Here is a 20,118-nt window from a genome sequence, read left to right on the forward strand (position 1 = left end):
CACTTAATTTAGAACAAATCACAGCCTTATGTTAGCTTATCCATTAAATATGCATTAATACAACAATTAATTACACAATTAATACAAAGTAGTATTAGCTTATTAAGCAAATAAAAGAAATCAGACAAGACAGTTTTACTTAATTTTTTTCATTTTATTTTATTGTTAACCTATGTGACATTATATGCACACATTAACATGCCATTAACAATCATTTTTAATCATATAGCACATATTCACTTTATACATCCTACTGCATTCAGCATGTATTTGTTTTAGACAATGAATGTTGTCGTGGCTACTATGACTGTTATAATTATATTTTGACAGGTTTAAATTTTTATATCATAACCTCATTCTATAGTGAATACTTTCTAACATGAACTTAGTTCAGAGTAAAATAGGGGTTTTGAGGAACACTGGTCTCAGAAGGTTCTGGTTCAGGAGGTGGTTCTTTAATGTAAATTCAACACTAATCTTTGGCTTCTGGGCCTCATGGCTCCTCTTTATATAATAAAGTCCATCTACTGTCTGGTCAAAAAGTAATGCTCATTTAGCAGTGCCAGTTATTCACCATTTGGATTGATTAGTGACACTGTCTGTGCCACCTGTGTGTATTTCATACAAATAAATAAAACAGTTGTTAGAACTGATGGAGAACTGTCAGTGAACATCCAGTATGTGAAACACAAGCACATCTCTGAATGGGAGGCATGGAGGAAACATAACTGTATGTAGAAATTTGGCAAGCTGGTGACTGATCCCCCCGTCAGATACTGTAGATAAAGGTCCGGTTGTTTTCTAAAACACCAAGAATATTCATGAACAAATATTAGCCAATACTAAAATACATCCTTGAGTGTGATGATGAATTCATGTCATTATAACTGTCAGTAAAGTAAACTCACCTCATCCTGGACCTTCTGGTACATCAGAACGAGATTCTACAGCTCTGACTGGATCATGAGAGACTAGAGATAAAGAAGCAGACAGGATTAAGTCAGCTTCATCAATGAAAAGAGCAGCATCACAATAAGGTAAAAAAAAAAAAAAAAAAAGACTTTTATTTGTTCATCTTTCGTGTTTAAAATAATACTTACAATTTGGTTCCAGATGTTCCTTGCTTTTGCATCTAACAGGTTTCAGTGTATTTGTATCTCTTGAGCCTTTGGATTTTGATTCTTTCTGTTTCTTCTTCATATTCTTGTTCTTGCTTTTCTGAAGGTCAGACTGCAGTTTGCAGGGCATCACTTTCTTTCCACACTTTCTCACAACTTCCACTTTACACTTTACGTCTGTTAACAAAAATGACATCAAATTTAACATTAAGTCAACAATTGTGTTTTTTTGTAAACAATCCTATTACTTGTAACATCTTTTTGGTGCCAACATATAAAAAACACTGGAACTAAACACAATACAGAGCAAAACTACAGTATATTAGCTCTCTAGACCAGCGGCTTTCAAACCGGCCCTGGCAGCACCCCCCACCCGGCTTAACATTCTAATTTTGTTACTTTTATTAGTAACAGCCGCGATATGACTAGACTGCGGAACCGCATCTGTGCACGCGGAGCAGAAATGCGCTCTCGCGAGAATGGTATGGAGCAAGGAAGCAAGTGTTCATTTTTCGAACAAGTTTGCTTTTAGGTAGTAGGTGTTTGCTTTTAGGTTGTATCTTGTGACTGAGTCTGTGGGAGTTTGGGCGGGACTTTGATACCTGCACAAACTCTGGCTTCATGATGTCACGCTCTTACAGGGGCGTGACAGGTCCATGGTTATTTCTTTCACACTGTACAACAATAATACTGTTTTTGTGTTATAATAAGCGCTAAGTTTAGGTTTGGAGTAGGTATAGACGTTATAAAAACAATATAATAGGTAGAACAATTCGTTTCATTGTTAGTTTTCGGTCGGAGCTGTATCGCTTCGAGGGAGTGAGACCATGAATGGCGCTGAGACACAGTTCCAAACATGAAGTTCGAAAAGCTGCACAGGACTTTTTTTTTTTTAGAATGTTGCATTTAAGCAATGTGTAAAGTTGATTAATATCTAAAGTATATCTCGTACCTAGGGGTATTTGAAAAAAGAGCATATTTTATCGATATAAACAGTAGAAATTCACAACATGAAAACGGTAAACACTGGCCAATACAATCTGGCCATATCTAGCAATATTTGGTGTCAGTTAACTGATCAGATGGCAAAATAGGATAAAGAGAACAACAACGCAATGTAAGTCAAATCAGATATACACATTTTGCTGTTTTTTTCCCTTTTACTAACTTAATGTGGCATTCTCGCAGTTAAGCCGCTAAAAATAAAGGACTGCGACCGAGATTATCTTTTGAGTGAGGCTTTTCATTTACAAATTGAGACAATATTATCAAGTTATGATATTACAATAAAACTCGAGGAAGTTGTCGCAATTACTTGCAAGAACAGCACAATGAGCGAATTACTCACAGAATCGCACGTCGTCTTCTCCTCAAAACAATACGCAGCACGAGATTTTAACAAATCTCATAGCGCTCGGCTACTTTTAAAGTCACTAAGGTGGGGCTTGATCTAGCGCCACCTCTGAGGCGATACCTATTACACTTCTGCGTATACTCTGTGCATCCACGTGGCCCTTAGACACAGTTCCAAACATCAAACATGAACAATTTTAAACATGACAGTTTGAAAAGCTGCACTGGAATATATATATATATATATATATATATATATATTAATCACACTGGCTTGTTTTTAGACAAGAGGAGTAACAGAAACAGAGAGATCTATACATGATGAACATAAAAAGAGGATTACATTTATTCCAATATTCCAATTTAATATTTATTTATTTTACCCCACACATGAATTCTCACGGAGCTGCATTTCTAAATTTAAAACAAAATGCAGGAGTGCCATCTGTTGTCGAATAGCAGAACTTCATTATGTTTATGTTAATCCACTGACAATCCCTCACCCATATTTTGATATTTAACACATTTAACAGCGTTGCAGACACTGTACTGCAATCCTTATTCAAACCACTTTACGTGCTCATATTCTAGCTCTACTTTTAATCTTACTGTTTCCTTATAATAAAGATTATGCTCTTAGTTTATTTTCAGATTTACGTTAAACTTGCTTGTTTGCCAATTTATTTGTTTCTCAGGAAATGATCTAAACTGAAGGCTTGACCTGAACGCTTTCTGAGTATAACTAAAGCTCTAGAAAAAAACATAATTCAATAAGTGACTGCTGAATAAGTATCTTGAGGTGAAGAGTCCAGAAGAGCTCCTTAATATCCGTGCATCAGTATACTTTTTTATATGTGTTTGTTTCATTTATATTCTTGCACACTTAAAATGCTTTCATGGCTGTAAATTGTTGATGCACTGTACTCTGGGTAGCAAACATCATACTAAAATGTTTTGAAATGTTTTAATAAAAATACTTTTGTAAATACGTTTGGATTGTCTTTTGATTTGTAATTGTATTCTGAATTATAGTAGTATCACAGTTTTACTGTTCGTATGTGCTATTCTAACTACACAATAATAATTACACAATAGCAAATTACAGTAGAAACAAAATTACAAAGTACTCTAAAATTACAGTACATACTGTAAAGTTGCAATACAGTACATTGCTGTAAAACAAATTATAGTAACTTACTAGCAACCCTGCTGCCAGTAACTTACTGTAAAAATACAGGAAAAAATTTAACAGTGTAGATATTAAAGGTGAATACAGGAAAACACAGAAGCGTCATCATTTTTCATGTAGTGTATTTTCTTCCATTACAAATATGATTCAAATGGCGTTAGTTTCACATTATGTAAAATTTACAAGAAAAAAACATTTTCTAAAAACAGAAGCTATAAAGTGCAGGCAATAAAGTGCAGAAAATACATTTCTGGAGATCCAGAAATTTGGCTAGCTCGCGAGTCATGACTGATCCCCCGTCAGATACTGTAGATAAAGGTCCTGTTGTTTTCTAAAACACCAAGAATATTCACAAACAAAAATTAGCCAATACTGAAATACATCCTTGAGTGTGATGATGAATTCATGTCATTATAACTGGCAGTAAAGTAAACTCACCTCATCCTGGATCTTCTGGTACATCAGAACGAGATTCTACAGCTCTGACTGGATCATGAGAGACTGGAGATAAAGAAGCAGTTAGGCTTAAGTCAGCTTCATCAATGAAAAGGGTAGCATTACAATTTGTTCATCTTTCATGTGTAAAATAATACTTACAATTTGGTCCCAGACGCTCCATGCTTTTGCATCTGACAGGTTTCAATGTATTTGTATCTTCTGACCCTTTGGATTTTGATTCTTTCTGTTTCTTCTCCATATTCTTGTTTGTGCTTTTCTGAAGGTCAGACTGCAGTTTGCCAGGCATCATTTTTTTTTCCACCCTTTCTTACAATTTACACTTTACACTTTATGTCTGTTTACAAAAATGACATCAAATTTAACATTAAGACAACAATTGTGTGTTTGTTGTATACAATCCTTAGTAATATTTGTAGCATATTATTGGTGCAAACATATATAAACACTGGAAATAAACACAATACAGAGCAAAACTGCATTGTATTAGCCCTAGATTAAGAGTCTACAGTATTCAGTTTTGTTTGCGGTCTATGTCTCTGCTGTATAATGTTGGCCTACCTATTTATCTGAATGGATGTATTCTGTCAAGAAATTGCGCAAACTATGTATTGTTTTAAAAATGTGAACAGTTGTAGTTTAGGCTTAACATCCTAATTTTGTTACTTTTTCATAATAATCCATTATACAGCTGCGACCCAGTGAAACCAAATATCAGTATATTGTTGTGAGATAACGTTGGATATTATTGACTTTATTCGCTGAATAAGAGCTGGTTCTTTTGACAGTAGAAAGTGTTTATTATAAGTCAAATTTGCAACAAGAGTAAAATCTTTCCGTGCCACGGGCATATGCCACTCCACATGTCACCGATACATGCGTATGGCACTGGCAGCTGCCACTCGACCTGTCACTGTTATATGCGCATGGGACTGCACATTTCACCGCTACATGAGCATGGCACTCGACTCGGCACGGCCATACGCGCATGTCACGTTTTGAAACTTTGATGTCACGTTGAAGAAATAAAAAAATAAATAAACAAAAATAAAAACAACTTAACTCTTGACAGATAAAGAAAATATACAGACTAAAAAATATGTGTGACTGACGCCACTCTAAACTGCAGCGACGGGAAGGGGACAAGTTCGGTTCACTTAATTTTGTCGTGGCCACGAAATATTAATTCGTGGGTACGTCATATTACGACGAGATCACCTACGTCTCAGATACACCTAACCCTACCAGATACTTTATTCAAACTTTTGAATTATTTCCTTCATTTTTACTGAAAACAAATGCCTTTCCGATTTAAAATGAGATGTGAAAAAGCAGAAAATCGATTTCGGCAACAGGCGGACGCGAACTCTGGTCGTTTGCGTCGAAACACTATCATTTTAAATCGGAAAGGCATTTGTTTTCTACGACGGCGTTTTAGTGCCACCTTAAAAAAAAAAAAAAATCTAAGATTACGAGATTAATCTCGTAATATTTCGAGAATAAACTCGAAACTACGAGAATAAAGTCGAAATGTTACGAGAATAAAGTCGAAATGTTACGAGAATAAAGTCGAAATGTTACGAGAATAAAGTCGAAATGTTACGAGAAAAAAGTCGAAATATTTCGATTTTTTTCTCGTAACATTTCGACTTTATTCTCGTAACATTTCGACTTTATTCTCCGAAATTGCCTCTTTTGTGCAGTCTGAAATGGCGACCAGTGGTCGACTCCACGGATATCGGTGGTTACATCTGTGTGCTATTCGAACAGGATGTTGTTTCTCAAGAGACTTTAGCCGCTTTTCCACTATCGGGCCGAACCGTTCTCTTCGCTTAACCGTTCCGTTCCGTGCCGATCCGGGCCAGTCAGCACGGATACGGCTTCATTTTCCACTGTGGTGCTGATAACGGAACTCTTTGGAATGTAAACACAAATGTGTCAGTCGTTGCCTTGGTAACGCAATTGTAATATAAACAGAGATATGGATGATGATCAGATGTTTCTGTTTTTGGGACTTTGTTAAATAACAGAAAAAAAGGACACAACTACAAACAACGCAAAAAATAAAATAAACAAAAGGCGACGACAGGTATAAGGTTACCAACAAATGCTGAGGGGATATGCATGCCAACGGAGACGGACAGCGTTTTAAGAACCGTTCGGCACGACAGTAGAAAAACGGCTTCGCCAGTACTTCAGCCGGGGTCCCAGCGCATTGTGGCATATGGATTCATATGATAAACTCAAGCCGTACGGCATTGCAATTAATGGTTGCATTGACAGCTTCAGTCGGTTTGTGTTGTGGGTGGAAGCGTACAATACATTCACGTAAAATACGACTTTCTTTTCCTAATTTTGACATTATTTCTCAAAATACTACGATTTTAATCTCGTATTACTACGAGTTTATTCTCGAAATATTTCGACTTTTTTTCTCGTAACATTTCGACTTTATTCTCGTAACATTTCGACTTTATTCTCGTAACATTTCGACTTTATTCTCGTAGTTTCGAGTTTATTCTCGAAATATTACGAGTTTAATCTCGTAATCTTAGATTTTTTTTTATTTTTTAAGGTGGCACTAAAACGCCGTCGTAGTTTTCAATAAAATTAAAAATGAAGGAAATAATTCAAAAGTGACATATACTTAATATATACGTAATTAAATCATTTATTTTGCTTCCGACATCCCTGCGTTCACATTATGACACAACTCTGTCTGTCCCTGTTTCTTCACCAATAGTATGAGCGAAGTTATGTACAAATTAACACAACTACCGAAAGGTGGAGCTATAGAGACACTGATGGAGTGTGTGTACTGCGATGTAACCTTACTGTGTGTGTTCCCTATGGAGTTATTACAGCCAAGACAGTGTAAATACAAATAAGAGTTTCACTGCAGTGTAGTCAGCTTCTTTGATTGGAAATACTTTCCGTGAATGCACAACCCATGAACCTAATTTAAGTTTTTTTTTTTTCTTTCTTTTTTTTTTTTAACTGGACTTTCTTTCCTGGACGTTGGTAGAGTTATGAAAACCCTTTTTATCTCTAGACTACTCCAGTGATATTTTAAAGTTTGTCGCCAATATTCCTATATTAGATCAAAGGTTAGCTCCATATGCATCACAGAACACTTGACTGAAGCCGCAAATATCCACTGACCCCAGTTCCTGCGTCTTACCGCTAAACTTTGACAGTGAAATTTATTCGAGGTTTTGCACTACATTCATCTATTCTAAACATCATAAATAAGTCAGAAACGTCTAAAATATATATGGGGTACGAAAAACACTCACCGTTTCTGAAAAGCTTTCGCTGAATCTTTGCCTGTCAGAAGCATTGGGTACACACAATAGGTATGTAATGTCCGTTATGTCATTAAGTTGCTGAAAAGCATTTGGTGGTGTCGACTTACTGAAGTAAATTTCCACTTCGGTGTCAACGAATGGGTGGGGTTATGTTTAGAATAAAGGAAGTTTTACCTCTACCCATTATCTACAGCGGGAGAAAACTCTAGAGTTCCCAACCCAAAAAGAAAAACCAACAACTGTTTTTAATCAAGTTAATGGGTTCTGCATTCGGGGAAACTCTTCACAACCAAAGAAGCTGACTAAACTCCCATACGGAAGTAACATAGATTGAAATATATGAGTAATAAATACATTTCCATGTATTTAAATACATGGAAGAAAATAGACCTTATACTTATATGTAAGTATATTTTTAAATATATGTCAAAAACATATTTAAATATTTGATTTTGGCCCCCTTTTAATATTTTTCACATATATTACATATATGTTTTAAAAGAATGTTTGGTTACCTGTTGGGGAAAAACATTTCATGTGTAACAGTATTAGACCAGTGCATTATAGTAGGTCTTAATATATACTATAGGCCATCTGTCACATTAATATTAAACAATTACTGACTGCTCTTGACTAAACTCTTTTTGTAGTTTTAAAAAACTATTTGGAATGAATACACTAAAGTGATTTCTACATTTGATTTTCTTACCTGAATGCTTCTAGGGCTGCCACTAATGATTATTTTTTATTTAGACTAATCTAACAATTATTGTTTTGATTAATATAAGGGTTTTCTCTTTTCAGCTGACTATCATAAACGATTTCTAAAAGATACATGACAGGTAAAATGCATGTTTGTTTAAGAATAATAAAAAAAAAAATCACAAATAAGCTTGGTAATTATTCAATCTTTTATTTACACCTTTGATAAACAAACACTTTTTTTCATTTGACATCTTCTTGGAAAATTAAGTACAGTCAGTGGAAAGAATTTTCAAATATTATAATGTAAAATCATGTAAAACCAGATATAAAATGATACTAAAATATGATTGTACAATGGAATGCATCAGGTTGCATCATGAAGTCAGTTAAACAACATTTAATATTTTAACGTTTAAAACAACATTTACGCTCTCTTCTGAACTCCACTCTAACACAAATGTGTTCTCCTTATTATAGCTACAAAAAAAAAAAAAAAAAAAATTAAAATTGGTTTTACATCATATAAGGCTTCAAAAAAAAAAACAACAACCCTGGCTCTCAGCAAAAAAAAAAAAAAAAAAAAAAAAGTGTTAAAATAGCATGTAACAGTCAGACACTGCAACACAACACACAAATAAGGAGGAAAGGAAAGGAAAGGAAAGGACGTGACGTGCAGCCAAGTATGGTGACCCATACTTGGAATTTGTGCTCTGCGTTTAACCCATCCAAGTGCACACACACAGTATTGAGTAGTGAACAAACACACACACACAGACACTCCCTAACCATTAGGCCACGGCTGCCCCCTGAAATGACAGAACAACAGCAGACTCACTCAACTCAGTCATACAGGCAACAGAAAACTGCATAAAAACAGAAAATAAACATTTGAGGAGGATGAATGCAAATGTACAGTATGTTTGCTATAGGAACACAAGTGCTGCTCCAAATGTGCAGCCGTGGAGAACTCACAAAATATCAGAAAATTGGGGAAAGTTGTCCCAGATAGTGAATGAACCATGGTGAATAAAGTCACCTCATCCTGGACCTGTGATTCATCCGAATGAGACTCTGCAGCTTGACTACGAGAGACTGAGATATTAGTGAGAAAAAAAAAATCATCAGTACATGTGAATGTCCTGTAGCAGGTTTAAATGAACTTCATCACTGAAGAGGTTGGTGTTATGATAATGGACAAAAATACTCTCATTTTTTGTGATTTCCATACAATACTCACAACGTGGTCTCAGAATCTCCATGCTGTCCCATCTAACTTTCACAGAGTGTGCATGTATAGTTTATGAATTTTCCTGTTTGTTCTTCATATTCCTGCAATTATGATCAAACTGCGGTTCGTGGGACATTATCTTCTTCCCAACCTGCCTCACAATTTCCTCCTCACACTTTCTGTCAGCTTTAAACAAACATTACATGAATATTAATTGTTTTGTACATCCATAGTAATATTTGTAACACATTGGTGTCAACCCAACCTAATATTTTTTAAATAGATAAAATGGTCAAGTGATGGGCACTTAAGATACACCTGCAAGTTTTATTTTCAGCAGCTTACCAAAGATAGGAAAGATCGTATTTACGATCATAAGTCATAAGTCATAATGTGAAAAGGCTTGCTTTTGCAGATACATCTGAGGTCTCCAGTAGCCTATTACGAGTTTAATCTCGTAATCTTAGATTTTTTTTATTTTTTTAAGGTGGCACTAAAACGCCGTCGTAGTTTTCAATAAAATTAAAAATGAAGGAAATAATTCAAAAGTGACATATACTAATATATACGTAATTAAATCATTTATTTTGCTTCCGACATCCCTGCGTTCACATTATGACACAACTCTGTCTGTCCCTGTTTCTTCACCAATAGTATGAGCGAAGTTATGTACAAATTAACACAACTACCGAAAGGTGGAGCTATAGAGACACTGATGGAGTGTGTGTACTGCGATGTAACCTTACTGTGTGTGTTCCCTATGGAGTTATTACAGCCAAGACAGTGTAAATACAAATAAGAGTTTCACTGCAGTGTAGTCAGCTTCTTTGATTGGAAATACTTTCCGTGAATGCACAACCCATGAACCTAATTTAAGTTTTTTTTTTTTTTCTTTCTTTTTTTAACTGGACTTTCTTTCCTGGACGTTGGTAGAGTTATGAAAACCCTTTTTTATCTCTAGACTACTCCAGTGATATTTTAAAGTTTGTCGCCAATATTCCTATATTAGATCAAAGGTTAGCTCCATATGCATCACAGAACACTTGACTGAAGCCGCAAATATCCACTGACCCCAGTTCCTGCGTCTTACCGCTAAACTTTGACAGTGAAATTTATTCGAGGTTTTGCACTACATTCATCTATTCTAAACATCATAAATAAGTCAGAAACGTCTAAAATATATATGGGGTACGAAAAACACTCACCGTTTCTGAAAAGCTTTCGCTGAATCTTTGCCTGTCAGAAGCATTGGGTACACACAATAGGTATGTAATGTCCGTTATGTCATTAAGTTGCTGAAAAGCATTTGGTGGTGTCGACTTACTGAAGTAAATTTCCACTTCGGTGTCAACGAATGGGTGGGGTTATGTTTAGAATAAAGGAAGTTTTACCTCTACCCATTATCTACAGCGGGAGAAAACTCTAGAGTTCCCAACCCAAAAAGAAAAACCAACAACTGTTTTTAATCAAGTTAATGGGTTCTGCATTCGGGGAAACTCTTCACAACCAAAGAAGCTGACTAAACTCCCATACGGAAGTAACATAGATTGAAATATATGAGTAATAAATACATTTCCATGTATTTAAATACATGGAAGAAAATAGACCTTATACTTATATGTAAGTATATTTTTAAATATATGTCAAAAACATATTTAAATATTTGATTTTGGCCCCCTTTTAATATTTTTCACATATATTACATATATGTTTTAAAAGAATGTTTGGTTACCTGTTGGGGAAAAACATTTCATGTGTAACAGTATTAGACCAGTGCATTATAGTAGGTCTTAATATATACTATAGGCCATCTGTCACATTAATATTAAACAATTACTGACTGCTCTTGACTAAACTCTTTTTGTAGTTTTAAAAACTATTTGGAATGAATACACTAAAGTGATTTCTACATTTGATTTTCTTACCTGAATGCTTCTAGGGCTGCCACTAATGATTATTTTTTATTTAGACTAATCTAACAATTATTGTTTTGATTAATATAAGGGTTTTCTCTTTTCAGCTGACTATCATAAACGATTTCTAAAAGATACATGACAGGTAAAATGCATGTTTGTTTAAGAATAATAAAAAAAAAAAACAAATAAGCTTGGTAATTATTCAATCTTTTATTTACACCTTTGATAAACAAACACTTTTTTTCATTTGACATCTTCTTGGAAAATTAAGTACAGTCAGTGGAAAGAATTTTCAAATATTATAATGTAAAATCATGTAAAACCAGATATAAAATGATACTAAAATATGATTGTACAATGGAATGCATCAGGTTGCATCATGAAGTCAGTTAAACAACATTTAATATTTTAACGTTTAAAACAACATTTACGCTCTCTTCTGAACTCCACTCTAACACAAATGTGTTCTCCTTATTATAGCTACAAAAAAAAAAAAAAAATTAAAATTGGTTTTACATCATATAAGGCTTCAAAAAAAAACTAAACAACAACCCTGGCTCTCAGCAAAAAAAAAAAAAAAAGTGTTAAAATAGCATGTAACAGTCAGACACTGCAACACAACACACAAATAAGGAGGAAAGGAAAGGAAAGGAAAGGACGTGACGTGCAGCCAAGTATGGTGACCCATACTTGGAATTTGTGCTCTGCGTTTAACCCATCCAAGTGCACACACACAGTATTGAGTAGTGAACAAACACACACACACAGACACTCCCTAACCATTAGGCCACGGCTGCCCCCTGAAATGACAGAACAACAGCAGACTCACTCAACTCAGTCATACAGGCAACAGAAAACTGCATAAAAACAGAAAATAAACATTTGAGGAGGATGAATGCAAATGTACAGTATGTTTGCTATAGGAACACAAGTGCTGCTCCAAATGTGCAGCCGTGGAGAACTCACAAAATATCAGAAAATTGGGGAAAGTTGTCCCAGATAGTGAATGAACCATGGTGAATAAAGTCACCTCATCCTGGACCTGTGATTCATCCGAATGAGACTCTGCAGCTTGACTACGAGAGACTGAGATATTAGTGAGAAAAAAAAAAAAAATCATCAGTACATGTGAATGTCCTGTAGCAGGTTTAAATGAACTTCATCACTGAAGAGGTTGGTGTTATGATAATGGACAAAAATACTCTCATTTTTTGTGATTTCCATACAATACTCACAACGTGGTCTCAGAATCTCCATGCTGTCCCATCTAACTTTCACAGAGTGTGCATGTATAGTTTATGAATTTTCCTGTTTGTTCTTCATATTCCTGCAATTATGATCAAACTGCGGTTCGTGGGACATTATCTTCTTCCCAACCTGCCTCACAATTTCCTCCTCACACTTTCTGTCAGCTTTAAACAAACATTACATGAATATTAATTGTTTTGTACATCCATAGTAATATTTGTAACACATTGGTGTCAACCCAACCTAATATTTTTTAAATAGATAAAATGGTCAAGTGATGGGCACTTAAGATACACCTGCAAGTTTTATTTTCAGCAGCTTACCAAAGATAGGAAAGATCGTATTTACGATCATAAGTCATAAGTCATAATGTGAAAAGGCTTGCTTTTGCAAAGTCACTAGTACATAAACGCACTGTGACTGCGCTGATGTTTGGCTTGTAGAGCCATTGTGAAGTAAATTTTGAAGCTGGTAGCCATTTTTTAAGTTGACTCCATGAACAAATGCCCCCAAATTTTTACAAAGAGATTCACTGCAGTAGTCAGATCATGAATCCATGAATCCCCCTACTGCTTAAAAATATGCGAAACCTACTCACAGTCCGTGAAACGCCTTGACAGTCAGATGAAATAGGGCAGCGTCGTCAAGGTAATGGGAGAAATAAATTAGTGCCGGGAAAAGACATGCAGTACAAATGTTTTAATGTTTGACTATAACATTCATGTTGCACAATTCAGCGGGTGGAACTATGGTCTCGGACTGCTGGCCATGCGTGACCCAGCACTTCTGGAATTATTTCCAGTTCTTCATTACACTTAAGTGACATTAATAGCTTTTGATCACTCGTTCCAAAATGCAAATAAGTGACGAGAGTGTTTTCCAGATGGTGTGTGTGTTTATTATGTATTTTTTCTCAAGAGGTTTCTGAAATATTTGTAATGTTTAGAATAGATCATTGTATTACACTGTTACAGTTTAGCGGGAGGTTTGAGACCCAGGAGCTGGTCAGTGAGGGTCAGTGAATATTCAGGGCTTCAGTCAAGTCCTCTGTGGTGCATATGGAGCTAACCTTTGATTTTATATTGGAATATTAATACATATCACACTGGTCTGGAGGTTAAACTAAAAAGCTGTAACTGAACTAACCTCCCCCGACATGCCCAAAATTTAGCACTGGTTAACAGCTAAAGAAGGCTCATGGGTTCTGCATCATAGAAAGTCATTACAGTTAAAGAAGCTACACGTTGCACAATTTGGTGTGCAGCAAACCACTGGTGCTAATGCGCTGTAGTTATCAGGACGATGAGAAGTATGATGACGAGAGCGATTGAAAAACAAAAGGAGTCGTTTGCTCTCTGTGTACTTTGACACACACTGATCGGTCTGTTGCTTCATGTCGAAAAACCTTCTTGAATTATGTATTATTATATGTTAGGGGAGGGGCCATGCTCAGTGACTTCTTCATCGAGTCATGATTTTGACCCTGCACAGAGAAACGGTTAGTTAAATAGTACATAGTTCAGTCTTTGTAGCATGTTTCAGCAATACCTTTCTAACATTTATAATGTGTTTACAAACAATTCTCAGAATTGATTTTACAGGGACGTGTACAGCCAGCCACAATACAAAAGAAAAAATATCTGTTGAATAAATTACAGTAGTCAACATCTGAAGTGGATCAAAACCTTTTTAATCAAAGTTGTCCTAAAACCAAAACAATATCCGTTCTTGTCTTTGAACAACTTTGATGAACTTTGATCCACTTTAAATGTTGACTACCATATAATGAAAATGTCACTTTGCTTGCAGCTGAACGGTGGTTTATGTTCATGGTACTGAAAACTAAACTTGCAAACCTCAGGTGTATCTCACTCAAGTGCCCGTCACTTGAACATCCCCATTTTTCTCTTGGAAAAGATTGTGATGAATTGACACCAGTTAAAAATGACAAATATTATTTGGGATGATACACAACAAACAGATACGACTGTTGCCTAAATGTTAACTTTTTATGTTATGCTTGTTCAAAACAGAAAAGTGTGAAGAGGACATTCTGAGACAGGTTGAGAAGAAAATAATGCCTAACAAACTGCAGTTTGATCATCTGAAAAGCAAGAACAGAAAAAATGAAGATGAAACAGAAGGAGCCCAAATCTAAAGCGTCAAAAGATACAAACACAGTGAAAGCTGTGAGATGGCACAGCATGGAGATTCTGAAACCAAAACGTGAGTAATGTATTAGATTCTCTGTCTGTGATGAGAGATTACAGAAATCTGCAGTAACCTGTGTTTCTGTATGACTGTCTGACCTTCTTTGCAAAGAATAAATTATAAAAGACATTTGACTGAGTTTGTCTCTTACTTTGGTGAGAGTCAGTTTTATTTTGCCACAACAGTGGTTAACTGACTCTTTTCATAGCTTCATTTCCTTGTCTCTCTCTAACTGCTTCTCACTGACCCTTCCCCCATGCATGAGTAACTTGTTTGTTTGTTTAGATTAGCTATGTGTTAGTCCTTCGTTAATAAAACTCTTGTGCACAAATTACATGAGTGTTGATTCTGATTCTGCCTTGTAAATTAATGTCCCTTTACGATTCCAATTCGAGCTACATGCTCTAATGCAATAGTACTTTAAGAAAGTTATTTTCTGCCAGGAAAATATCATTTCTTAGAGTCGATACAAAAATTATACTGAATGTTCGCTGGGCGAACAGATTAGTTGATGAAAAAATAATTCTGCTACAGTTACTACTGGCAGCTGATATAAATAATTGTAATTAATAATAATTAATAATAATTATTTATATACATTTCCCTTTGAGCTAAATTGCGACACTGCTATCCACATGTACTGATGTTTTTTTTCTCACTGATATCTCAGTCTCTCATGATCAAGCTGTAGAATCTCATTCTGATGAATCAGAGAAGGTCCAGGATGAGGTGAGTTACTGTTACTGACAGTTTTAATATACTGAATGATCATGATATTCAGCAATGCATTTTACTGCGGACTAATATTTGTGAATGAAAATTGATGCTGTTGCAGAAAACACAGGACCTTAAACTCCAGTATATGATGGTGATTCATTCACCATCCTGGACAACCTTCCTGAGTTTGCTTTTACACATTTAGCGTGTCCTCCATGGCTGCACATTTGGAGCTGCGCTTGTGTTCCTGTAGCAAACCCTGTACACTTGCATTCATCCTCCTCAAATGTTTTATTTTCTGTTTTTGTAGATTTCTGTTGCCTGTATATTATTGAGCTGATTGAGTCCGCTGTTGTTCTGTCATTTCTTTGTTGCATTGCAGTGTCTAAATGTCAGGTATGAATTCTCTCACTGTATTTATTGCACTTTATTTCTTGCCATTTCAACACTTTTTTTGTTGAGAGCCAGGGAAATGTCACTTACGAAGCCTCACATTATGTAAAAGCAATTTTTTTGTAGTTTTAATGAAAAGAACACGTTTGTGTGAGAGAAGGGTTCAGAAGAGAGCAGAACATGCTGTTAAAGATGACTGGTCAGGAGTTATTTATTAAAGTTTTTTGAGTTACATATTGTAACCACATCAGTTTCAGGCCTAGTGTTGGGAACTCTTGTCTTTCAGTCTCTCTTTTTAAATCTTTTAAATGGTGTTTAACTGACTTCATGATGCTACTTGCTGCCCTGCTTTATGTACAGTTATATTTTGGTATCATTTTATATTTGTTTTTATGTTATATTTGATATTTATCTTATATTATCTTTCCACTGACTTTACTTAATTTTCCAAAAAGGTGTCAAACATGTAAGTGTTGTTTTATGAAAGGTGTCAATAAACTGTAGAGCAAAATCACCAATCTGTCACCATCTATCTTCAAGTTAAGTGATTCCTTCCTTTTTTGTTCTGTGTACAAGACAGTCTCACTAAAAAAGGTTCAAGTTCTCTTTCATGTTTCTTAGAACTCGTACTGAATATAATGTGACATTATTATTATTATCATCCTCATTTTTATTATTATTAAAAGGTCATTATTACAATTATTTACTTTTGAACTAAAACCAGTCAATTCTAAGGGTGGCAAACAAGTCATTTCTTATAGACAGTCTTTCAATAATTATAAGCTGCAAGCTGTTTATTATAAAAGATTCAGTTGCTACTGTAAGTGTTCACTCTTTCTCTTGTAGGTCCCCCACACTACTCATTTCCAATGGCACTGCAAAATAGCCCTACTTGTTTAAACCATCTGCACTTGTGAATAAAAAAAAACTTATCAAACATAACAGGAAATTAATAACAAATTCAAAGTCTTTGCTTTCAAGGAAAATATCAAACCTGACCATCTTCACATTGAGTGGTGGACATTCAACATCCCTGGAACATAACCAGCTTTGCTACTCTCCAAAAGGGTTGTCCCTCCTTCTTTTTTTTTGGGTTGTGTTGAAATCAGAGCCATAGAGAGAGTCTGAAGTAAATTCCCCTATACATCACAAGTTACTGCAGGTAAAAACATGCAGCAGCTCACATGCGCCCCCTGTTTTCCAAACAGCTTTTAGTGGCCTTGTATCCTTTGTAATAGTTTGGCAGTGTCTTCTATTCAGATCTATATACTTATTCATAAATTGTTAGAAACTACTTAAATTTATATTTGCACTAACAAAGTTCCCCACAACAGCGGCTCCACTTCCTGCGCCAACTTGAAAGAATAAGTCTCCCTCCACCCATCCTCACCAATTTTACAAGGGCACTACTGAGAGTGTGCTGACCAGATGCATCACTGTCTGGTACGGGAACTGCAGTGCTGCTGACCGCAAGACCCTACAACAGACAGTGAACACGGCTGCAAAGATCATCGGTACCCCTCTCCCATTCATTCTGGACATTTTCCTCCTTCACCAGACACTTTCTTATTAACACTCCATGTTATAAGAACCAAATAAGGACTTAACAAATGATTACTTGTCAGTGCACCACAAATCATATTGCACTATTTGCTACTTAACCTTAAATACCTCTTCTGCACATTGTCATGCAGTTATTATGTAAAGTACTTGTATCGTCTGTCTTGGGTTATGTGTATGTATAGTTAATTATTTATAGTATAGTTAGATTACCGCTTTCAGTAAGTTAGCTATGTATAGGTTTAAAAAAAATTGTTCCTACGTCTATGTATGTTTATATTTATGTTTATTTATGCAGCACCGATGTCCTGTAAGACACGATATTTTGCTCCACTGTATGTCCACACATGTAGCAGAATGACAATAAAGCTCAACTTGAACTTAACGTGACTTGACTTTTCCAAGCTAATTAAAATTAAAATAAAGAAAATTACTTTATTTGTGGGTGACATCTCATCCAAATAACCCCAGAAATCACAAAACAAGCGTTAGAAATATGAAAGGTTTTATTAGTGTATAACTTATACAACAATATCCCAATCCAGCACAAACAAATGATCTTAAAAAAACAACAACACTAAATTAACACAAATAAAAAAGAGCAGTTTAGTCCTCTTCAGCAAGTAAATGTTTTCTAATTTTAGGTAGAAACATGAATATATGCCTAGATTTGAAACATTGTTTTCACATTACAGTCGATATATATCAACATTTCTGTTGATCAGTCAACATTAAACAAATCAGACTAATTGTAGTTTTTGACAGATTAAAATACTGGGCCTACAAAGACTTCAACTTTTAGGCCTAAGCCTACAGTATCTTAAAAAAAAAAAAAAAATCAAGTGAGAAAAAGAGTGACACCCTGTTTTCAGGTTGTTAAAGTGCATTTTCAGTGACTCAAACATGTTCAGTGCAATAAATACAGTGAGAGAATTCAGATTAAAAACGGCATGTCATACCTGACAGTCAGACACTGCAACACAACATACAAATGACAAAACAACAGCAGACTCAATAAACCCAATAATAAACAGGAAACAGAAAACTACAAAAACAAAAAATAAAACATTTGAGCGGCAAGAAAACAAATACAGTATGTTCATTACACAAGTGCTGCTCCAAACGTGTAGCCATGGAGGACCAGGTTTTCTAAAACAGCATTAACATTAATTACAAACATTAGTCAACACTAAAATACATTCTTGAATATCATGATCATTCATAACTGTCAGTGATTTAACTCACCTCATCCTGGACCTTCTCTGGATTCATCAGAATGAGACTCTACAGCTGTTTCTCGAGAGACTGAGATATCAGTGAGAAAGAAACATCAGTATACACTGATAGCAGGTTTAAATCTACTTCATTATTGAAAAGATTGGTGTTATGATAATGGAAAAAATATTTTTCTGTAATCTCTCATCAGTGAGAGAGAATCTAATACAATACTCACAGTCTGGTCTCAGATTCTCCATGCTGTCCCATCTCACAGCTTTTACTGTGTTTTTATCTCCTGACCCTTTGGATTTTGTCTCTTTTTGTTTTTTCTTCATATTCTTGTTCTTGTTTTTCTGAAGATCAATCTGCAGTTTGCTGGGCATTATTTTCTTCCCATCTGGTCTTGCAATTTCCTCATCATACTTTTCTATTTTAAACAAATATGACACAAAAATGTACATTTAGGCAACAATTGTGTGTTTCTTATGTACAATTCTTTGTGCAGTTCTTTTCTAAAAGATAAAATGGAGATGTTTAAGTGACGGGCACTTGAGATACACCTGAGGTCTACAAGTTTGATTTTCAGTACCATGAATGTAAACCTATAAAGGGAAAGCAATGACGGGCCCGCCGCCAGCGCAATCGCCATGACGGTAGCATCAGGAAAACGTTGCCCAGCGGACACACGCATTTACAGTAATCCTCTGGCAGTTTACATTTAAGGGTTACAGCAATGAAAGGGTTACACTATAAGATCAACACACACATCGGGAATGAACCTGGAATAAATCTTTGGCAAGACTTTACCATGCGATATCATTTGTTATCATCAATAAATGCTATATAATAATTACATAGCATTTATTACCATTAATTAATATTAAGTTATAAATTATTAGTACATTATTAAAATGTAAAGTTGGATATTTTATTATTAGTTTATGTACTGTGAATTAACATGAACATGAATATTTTTATAAATGAAAAATAAAAAATATTAATAAATGCTATAAAAACTATAGTTCATTGTTCATAGTTCAAGTTAATGCATTAACTAATGTAAACAACAGACCTTATTTTAAACTGTTACCAACACTTTTTATGAATAACAACCATTTTTATATTTTATTTTAATGATCTATAAGCATTTGTGAAATAATTATATACAAATATATTACCAGTAAAGTACATATTAACTTATTTTATGTATTTGTTTCTTATTCTAATTAATTGAACTGAGCGGTAAATTATCAGACTTTAAAGATTTCTTATCCTATCAGTAAGAAAGCGTAAGATATATATATATATATATATATATATATATATATTTCTTATTCTTATTATTTTTTTTAGTCATTATATAATTATGTAAAAATATTCTGACAGTACAGTACATGTCAACTGATTCGATTGAATTATTTTTCTTTCCTAAACACTGAGAATGAGCAAAAAAGGGATTAGGAGTTAAAAAGATCCCTTATCCTGAGACTCCATCTGG

The 20,118-nt window shown here is 34.9% G+C and overlaps 3 long non-coding RNA genes across 3 annotated transcripts; all 3 read right to left on the bottom strand.

The window, feature by feature from the left end:
- Window positions 1-157: 157 nt before the first annotated feature.
- On the bottom strand, window positions 158-2,573 carry LOC127161187 (uncharacterized). Its single transcript, XR_007826983.1, has 4 exons — window positions 2,467-2,573; window positions 1,101-1,295; window positions 909-971; window positions 158-801 (listed from the first exon to the last, which is right to left on the bottom strand). It is a non-coding gene; the product is annotated as an uncharacterized LOC127161187 (long non-coding RNA).
- A 1,192-nt stretch (window positions 2,574-3,765) lies between these two features.
- LOC127161189 (uncharacterized) lies at window positions 3,766-7,502 on the bottom strand. Its single transcript, XR_007826985.1, has 4 exons — window positions 7,413-7,502; window positions 4,258-4,453; window positions 4,099-4,161; window positions 3,766-3,991 (listed from the first exon to the last, which is right to left on the bottom strand). It is a non-coding gene; the product is annotated as an uncharacterized LOC127161189 (long non-coding RNA).
- A 3,966-nt stretch (window positions 7,503-11,468) lies between these two features.
- On the bottom strand, window positions 11,469-13,943 carry LOC127161190 (uncharacterized). The gene is made up of 2 exons (XR_007826986.1): window positions 12,509-13,943; window positions 11,469-12,359 (listed from the first exon to the last, which is right to left on the bottom strand). It is a non-coding gene; the product is annotated as an uncharacterized LOC127161190 (long non-coding RNA).
- Between the last annotated feature and the right edge of the window lie 6,175 nt (window positions 13,944-20,118).

This window comes from Labeo rohita, unplaced genomic scaffold (genome assembly GCF_022985175.1).
Source record: "Labeo rohita strain BAU-BD-2019 unplaced genomic scaffold, IGBB_LRoh.1.0 scaffold_572, whole genome shotgun sequence".
NCBI classification, from domain to species: domain Eukaryota; kingdom Metazoa; phylum Chordata; class Actinopteri; order Cypriniformes; family Cyprinidae; genus Labeo; species Labeo rohita.